The sequence below is a fragment of the Pseudopipra pipra genome, chromosome 8, assembly GCF_036250125.1.
Source record: "Pseudopipra pipra isolate bDixPip1 chromosome 8, bDixPip1.hap1, whole genome shotgun sequence".
Taxonomy (NCBI): Eukaryota; Metazoa; Chordata; class Aves; order Passeriformes; family Pipridae; genus Pseudopipra; species Pseudopipra pipra.
Genome location: NC_087556.1, coordinates 34,786,258 through 34,794,762, shown reverse-complemented (window position 1 = coordinate 34,794,762; position 8,505 = coordinate 34,786,258). Strand labels below are relative to the sequence as shown.

The 8,505-nt window shown below is 42.3% G+C and overlaps 1 long non-coding RNA gene across 1 annotated transcript; it reads left to right on the top strand.

Annotated features, from left to right (window-relative positions):
- Positions 1-7,129: 7,129 nt before the first annotated feature.
- On the top strand, positions 7,130-7,996 carry LOC135418338 (uncharacterized). The gene is made up of 3 exons (XR_010432393.1): positions 7,130-7,227; positions 7,761-7,802; positions 7,925-7,996. It is a non-coding gene; the product is annotated as an uncharacterized LOC135418338 (long non-coding RNA).
- The last annotated feature ends 509 nt before the right edge of the window (positions 7,997-8,505 follow it).

Sequence of the window (8,505 nt, the reverse complement as noted above, 5' to 3'; positions counted from 1 at the left end):
TCCTTCCTGCTGGTCCTTCTGGTTTGAAGGCAAGGTCAGGGCATGAAGGTGAACAGATGGTAACACTGAAGAGTTGGAAGTCTTGGAGCAAAATTGCCTTCTCTGTTCACAGCTTCTCTTTCAGCAGCCAGCTGCTACTGCCAGGTGCATTTTGTCTCAGTAAAGCTCAGAAAAGAAACAGGCACAAAAGGAAGATGGGAAGATCACTCAAAGCTTTTCAAAAAACTGACTGCGATTTGAATAGAGGAGTATAAAAAGGGACTGGAAGCCAAAAGCCAGGCTTGAGGATCAGATATAAAGCAGTAGGAAAGAATGCAGCTGCATGGTCATGCAAGGCAGGAGCAGATATGGCCCATAAGAAGCATTTGCCGAGTTGTTCTGACACCCTTTCCCAGAAACCTTTTAAATGCAGGGCTGTCGAAGACTTTCATTCGTTATGTGACCAAAATGCATGTGTGTCATGTCATGAGGGAAATGCAGCTCTGTTCACACTTTGGGTTTAGTTGGATATGAGACCCTACCCAGCCAGGACACCACCCAAATGTTAGTCGTAGGTATGGGTGCTGTACAGATTGATTTCACCTGCGTATGGCTCTTAAGATTTCTGATACATATCTTTTGCCACTTTCTTAGATTTCCAACCAAACATTTTTCCTGTTGTAGGGACAAAGTAAAGCAGACTAAGAGTGAAAACGTGAGCAGTGCAGAGTGTTGCCCTGATGGGGTATTACTCGCCTGTGTACAACACAAAATATCCAAGAATTGAAGTCCTGCAGAGCATTCCTGGGCAGGATCACTGTGAAGACTGATTATGTTCAAGCTCCCTCCTGCAAGAAGCACACGACAGAAAACCAGTCCATGGATCTATAACACAGAGTAGTACAGTAAGTAAATCTTTTTATCCATTTCTTTCTTAAACTGAAAGAAAATGATTGATCAATGGAGACAGCAGAGCTTTCTGTAGTCTCTAACAGCTCTAAGTACCACTAAAAATGTCAACTGTGATTGAAAAATTTAATCTTTGGTAGTTTGAAACTGATTTTTTTTACTGAAATTGCATAGAAAAAGATGACCTTTTTTTCTTTAATCCAAGTATAACAGTATAGCTTATTGAACACTTGTTCCAGCAAACAGCTGAGCTCTGATAGAAGATATCATCAGTCAATTGAGGCTGATTTTCTTAGACAAACTTCTTTCGGTTTTCTTGTTCCTGGTGTCTTTTGATTACAGTAAGACAAATCCAATCCCATGTATTCTATCTCAGTGATAGGTGGTCAAGAGCTGAGGCAGTAGTTTCTGTTTATTACTGATGTGAGAACAGCAATGGATTGCTGATATGCTGCCAGGAATGCAACCTAGTAACCCCCATTATTTGCAGACTTTTATGGTACTTTATTTTGCAAAAAACTTCGTGCCGCTCTGATGTCAGCTTGTGCAACAGAAAAGAGAGATAACCTAGGGCACATTATGTACAAAGGATGCCGGCCTTTTAGCAACTGTGAGTCAAAGGTGCCTGTTATCAAGGCATAGGCCCTCATATAAGTTCCAGAACTTTCACTGGATGTCCCAGAAATGCACCAGTCAGATGAAAGTGGTGAAGCCTGGCAAGAAGCCTGTTAGCCAAGTTTGTGTTCAAGAACCATGCCTAGAAGATTTAATTATTGTGGATAAATTTAACCACAGTGCATTTAGTCCTCCTCTATTCTTGAATCTCCTTGATAGCATCCATAAATTTTCTGTCCACCGTGTCACAAACCAGCTCTGGCTGGATGATGTGGAGATCCTCAAGTCTATCCCCATCTTCAAAACAGGATCAGAGAAAAAAAGTTGCTCAGGACTGTGACCAGTTGGTCTGAGTATGTTGAAGAATTGAGGAATCTGTACAATCGTTGGGCAACCTACCCCACTGCCTGAAAACCCTCACATAAATTCCTTTTTCTTATGTTTAAATGGAGCTTAATGTACCTCAGTTCATGCCCATTTCTTTCATCCTGCCACCAGGCACCACTGAGAGGAGTTTGGCTCTGTCTTCACTCCATCCCATCAGATATTTGTACACATTGATGAGACCTCCCTGAGCCCTCTCTTCTCTTGGCCTCTCCTCATATGAGGGATGCTCCAGATCTTTAATCATCTTAGTGGCCCTCTGCTAGACTTGCTCCATTAAGTCCATCCATGTGTTTTGTGCTGGGAAGCCCAGGACTGGAACCTGCACCCCAGGTGTTTCTCCCCAGTGCTGAGCAGAGGGGAAGAATCACCCTCCCTGACCTTCAGGCAGCACTCCTCTGAAGGCAGCACCAGGATGTCACTGGCTGACTTTGCTGCAAGGGCACATTGCTGCCTCATGGCCATTTCACTCACCAGGACCCCCAGGGCCTTCTCTGCAAAACTGCTTTCCAGATGCTTGGGCTCCCTGGTCGGTACAAATGTCTTATTTTTCAAGAATGTAGAGGCAGGACTATGACCCCATATCCCCTTCCAAACGACAGTGTGTGATCACTCCACTGAGCACATGGTATTGTTTTTGCCTTTGTCAGGAACAGTAGAGCTGTGAATAGCAATGTTCATGCTTACATTTCTTCACTAACATCTGAGTACAATCAGTTGTATTTACCATTGTCCTCCAGTTTGTTTGTTCTTCTCAGCATCAGCTTTGACAGCTTCTGATTCTGTTTCTGGACTCATGCCTTTTGTCTTTCTTTCCTCTATTCTAGCACTGTGAACCTTCGCAGAAAGAGGACTCTTTATCCCCTTTGTCTCTAGACCCAAGCTGTGCTTCTCTACAGAAGGAAGGTTGGAATACACCAGCAGGAATATTGAGTTATGTCAACTATTGCATTACGGTTGCAGTTTGTCCCACAACCAAAATGAACAGAGAGGCACGGCCTGAATGGAGATCAATGAAAAGAACATTAGAGCAACAATTGGCCTATTTCTAGCTGACCTCTATTTCTTCTCATCAGATGAGGAGGAGCAGTAGAAGTGCAATACAGTGACTCCAGCAAAGAGGATTATGGGCTCTTGTGGCCCAAATGACCTCTAACTCCATGAAGACTTTGCATAGACCGACTGAGGACCCCAGCTCAACAGGACTTTTGATTTTAATTCAGCCCATACTCCTTTTCTTTTTTATAAACTATGTGATTCGAAGGATGGAAGGGAGTCTTGCTGGCAGATGCAGCTGAGGACCATAGTGGTAGATTGAGGGAAGACACTGGCAAAGCAGAGCAAGCTCAACAGAGGCCTGCAGATGAGGGTATGTTGCAAATAGTTGGCATTAATTTGCTTTTGATACGTGACATAATCCCACTTATGTACAAACTGCAGGGAAACAAGCCTGCAGTTTCAAATGCAGAACAGAAATATAAATATTTATAAGACCAGGACTATCTGCTGAAGAAAGCCTACTGGGAATTTACTGGAACGTTTTACAGTCTGCTTAAGTAAGTAATTATCTATTAGCAGTAAGAAAATAACATTGTGATAATTGAGGAAAGGAAATACGTATATTCACCATTCTAGTTCCAAAGGTAACACTGAGCCTACACATAGAGTTAAGATAATTTATAATAAGGGCATATGCTGGTTCCGGCTGGATTTTCACCCCTAGTGCTACTTCCAGAGCAGCACAAATTATCCAGTGAACAGAAGCTTTACCACTCCTGTATAATCATTCTGTACAAATCAAGTAGTGATAAAAAATATTGCCTGATCTGAGATAGGACGGGCCAGATCAACCTTTGGAGCCTCATTCTTCTACAGATGTAGGGTATAAATTCTAATGCTCAGTTTTACTGGGATGTCTTGGCAAGATGGGTACCACTAGGGCCTTGCTGGCATTATTCCTTTTAAATGCAACACTCCTGGGTGCCACCTCACCTAATCCCCATTCTTCCAGAAAAGGTAGGAAAAAGGGTGTGTCACTTCTCTGCACTGGTTCTATAGAGGGAACTCACATGCCAGTTTAATCAACATTTTGCAAAGATTTGAAGTAAGTCAGATTGAAATTAGATAACATCATGTTGTCTTATTAAAACTGCAAACTGATATCATGATTAAGTATTATTTGTGTTGAAGATAATTTAGTGTGATGAAATTATTACTGTTTTGCAGTAGTGTCTTGCAGCATAGTTTAAACCAAAATTTTAAAAGAATACTACCATGAAAATACTAATGATATATTTTGTTCCTATATATTTGTTGTTTTCAGTATGGGATTAAGAGGGAATATAGTTTCTTTGGCTGTAATGCATGTTTGCTTTAAAACACTCCAACCTTGCAAATGCACATGGAATCACCAAATACTTATTAGCTTTACATAATTTAATAGAAATGCAATAGAAAGACACAGTTGCTATCCTGTACAGTGTCATGAGGTCCCACGTGTGCATTATGTTATGTTCCTGCTAGGAATTTCTTCTGTTCTGGACACCTGTCTGTTCACTGTTCTTTGCAGCTATACATAATAAAAACCCATCCATTATATCCCTGGGAATATTGGCAATATAGTGTGTGTTGCTAATTTTGTCCACTGCTTTCATAAAAACAGTTAAAGATGCTTGAATTATAAACACAGAAAACCGAGGGGAAAAAAAAAACTAATCCAAAGAAATCAGAACAAGAGACATTTGAAGCAATAAAATCATGGAACAGAGAAGCCAAAAGAGCAATTCCAAAAACAAGCCAGAGTTTGAAATTTTTGTAGGCAGCCTGACTCACATACACAATGAATTACTGAGTATTATTCAGATGAGGGATGATTTGAATAAACCACGTTATATAAACATAACAGTGTGACTCAAACCCATGGCTTTACGCATCACTTCTTAAAGAAATTCACTTAATTTGGGAAGGGCTGGAGGGAGCATTGGGATTTTTTGTTTGTTTTAAATCAATTTTGAAGAACGCATGAATCATTACTTATTAAAGTCACTCTGTCTTTCCAAAATAATTTCCTACTACAAGAATATGTATTTTAATAATGCAGCCCAATATAGATTACCTGACCCAACCTAGAAGTGAAGGAGGAATTTATATAGTGATTATTGTTTGTTTTTCTTTTACATTAACCTCTGATACATGTCTCACTGTATAAAGTCACTTTTTGAATATGTGAGAATTATGAAGTACTTTGTGTGTGCTACTGAAAATAAAAAAGGCTTTACTTATTAGATATAAAATGCAAGTTTTCTTTGTACTTGTTTTACTTTTTTTTTTTACTACACATTTAAGTTTACAGAACAAAAACACAGTTGCAGATAAACCTGTGTTCAACAACTAAAAGTACTGTGGGTGTTTCAAATTAGAAGGACAGATTTAAGGAAGTTCCACAACTGTTCTGTATTAGTCACACCCAGACATAGAAACTTTGAGTGTTTTTCTTTATTCGTTTGACAATAAGAGTGCAATGTTTGGTTTACTGAATTTCTAGCACTTTCTGTCCATTCCTAGCAAATACACACTAAGAATTGTCACTGAAAATTAATATATTACTCAAAAATCCAAGCTAATTTTCTTCAGTCTGACCAAGCATTATTTCAAACATGCATGTATGATAACTAGGTTTGCTAAATGGTAGATCTGCCCTCAGTTGTCTCTGTTGACAGACTTTTATTAACTGAAATGATAATTTTGTGAGTCTTTCTGGAATATGACATTACTGGTTACCTCTTAATTCCCAGAGACCTTGCTCGAGAGCTTTGTCCTGCATCCCAAAAGATGCAGCTCTGAATACTTCATCTGAATTTGTTTATTAGATGTATTGCAAATTAAGTCACCGAAAGCAGCCATGTACAACAAGAACCCAAGAATAATACACTCACAGAACCACAGAGTTACAGAATTATTTGGATTGGAAGGGAACTTTAAAAATCATCTAATTCAACTGTCCAAAAATAAGCAGAGACAGCTTCAACCAGAGGATGCCCAGAGATATGTTCAACCCTACTTTGAAAGTTTCCAGTGAAGGAAACATCTCAGGGTACAAAAAAAATTAGAACTCATCTGACTGAAAAGAAAATGTTTTGGAGATGTGTTCAAAAATTCTGAGTTTCTTTACTCCCATAACAGACAAACATCCTGCTGAGATGTTGCTCACAATCTCCCATGTGACATGGGGCCACCAACATCCCCAGCACTGGGAGAAAACCCAGCCATGCTCCTTCATCCACCAGGGTCTCACTTGCTTCTTCCTCTTCCTTCCTTACAGATGCAGAAAGCACGGCCTACAGAATACGTACTACAGGTGTGTGTTTTCTTCTATTTCTCTGAGGCATTCCTTTACAGGTGAATTAGGTACTATTTTGTAGATGTAAGTTGTATAATTTGCATATTGCAATGCTTTGGTAAAAAATTGTTATTGGTACTGTTTAAATTCTTCACATGGGACATTGCCATTTAGGTGATTCTGTTACTGGGGATGGATTTCAAAATATGTTGATCATGTGGGAGATTTTCCTTTGTTTCTTCTCTGATTTTATGGGATTTGGGCCAACACCTTTTGCTCAGACCCCCAGGGTCCCCACTGTCCGTGTGACATGAGGGCATCAACATCCCCAGCACTGGCAGAAAACCTGGCCATGCTCCTTCATCCACCAGAGCCTCATTTGCTTTTTCTCTTCCCTTCTACAGATACCACAACCACGACCAGTACTACAGGTGGGTCTGAATTTATCCTTGTTTTTCTGGCCACTTCTTTTTTGTAACCAGTAAGTGCTACAGAGGTTTGTCTTTGGTCTTCTGTGTGGGAGAGCAAGAGTCTGGGAAAAGCACGGCCTAATGAAGGGACAGTGGTACTGGTGGAACCTGTAGAGCATTGCCAAGGCCCCAGCAAGAGAAGGTACCTGTGTGCTAGAGAGTCTTCCCAAGATTTCTGTTCCTCCCCCATTCCAAGATGTCTCTCTGAGCCTGGTGAACGTCAGGGTGAAAGGGTCTCATACAGATTTCCCACTCCATGGGCCAGGGCAACGTCTGGGATGAGGATTTCAGAATATGTTGATCATGTGGGAGATTTTCTTTTGTCTCTTCTCTGATTTTATGATATTTGGGCCAACACCTTTTGCTCAGACCCCCAGGGTCCCCATTGTCCCTGTGACATGGGGCCACCAACATCCCCACCAATGGGAGGTAACCTGGCCATGCTCCTTCATCCATCAGGGACCCACTTGCTTCTTTCTCTTCCAGAGACTACCACAACCTCACCCACGACTGCAGAAACCACTACTCCAGGTGGGTCTGAATTTATCCTTGTTTTTCTGGCCACTTCTTTTCTGAACCAGGAAGTGCTGTAGAGGTTGGCCTTTGGTCTTCTGTGTGGGAGAGGAAGAGTCTGGGACAAGCACAGACTAATGAAGGTCATGGTGGGTGTGGTGGAACTTGTAGAGCATTGCCAAGGCCCCAGCAAGAGAAGGTGCCTGTTGGCTAGAGAGTCTTCCCAAGATTTCCATTTCTTCCCCTTTCCAAGGTGCCTCCTTGAGCCTGGTGAACATCAGGGTGCATAGGGGTGTGGAGAGATTTCCAACTCCATGGTCCAGGGCACTGTCTGTGATGAAGATTTCAGATTATGTTGATCATGTGGGAGATTTTCTTTTGTTTCTTCCTGATTTTATGATATTTGGGCCAACACCTTTTGCTCAGACCCCCAGGGTCCCCACTGTCCGTGTGACATGGGGGCACCAACATCCCCAGCACTGGCAGGAAACCTGGCCATGCTCCTTCATCCACCAGGGCCTCATTTGCTTCTTTCTCTTCCTTTCTTGCAGATACCACAACCACAACGGGCATCATCTGTGACACCCTTCCAGGTGGGTTCAAATTTGTCCCTGTTTTTCTGGACACTGCTTTTCCCCCCACTCCAGGGGCCAGGGCACAGGAGCTCCTTCATCCACCAGGGCCTCACTTGCTTCTTTCTCTTCCTCTTCTACAGATACCACCACCACGACCACCACCACAGGCCCCACTACTCCAGGTGGGTCTGAATTTATCCTTGTTTTTCTGGCCACATCTTTTCGGAACCTGGCAGTGCTGCAGAGGTTGGCCTTTGGTCTTCTGTGTGGGACAGCAGAGTCTGGGACAAGCACGGCCTAATGAAGCCGATGGTGGGTGTGGTAGAACCTGTAGAGCATTGCCAAGGCCCCCGCAAGAGAAGGTGGCTGTGTACTAGAGGGTCTTCTCAATTTTTCCATTTCTTCCCCTTTCCAAGGTGTCTCCTTGAGCCAGGTGAACATCAGGATTAGAGGGTTGCGTACAGATTTCCTACTCCATGGGGCAGGGAACCATCGGTGAAAATGCTTTCAGAATATGTTGATCATGTGGGAGATTTTCTTTTGTTTCGTCTCTGATTTTATGATATTTGGGCCAACACCTTTTGCTCAGACCCCCAGGGTCCCCATTGTCCGTGTGACAGGGTGGCACCAACATCCCCAGCACTGGCAGAAAACCTGGCCATGCTCCTTCATCCCCCAGGGCCTCACTCGCTTCTTTCTCTTCTCTTCTACAGATACCACC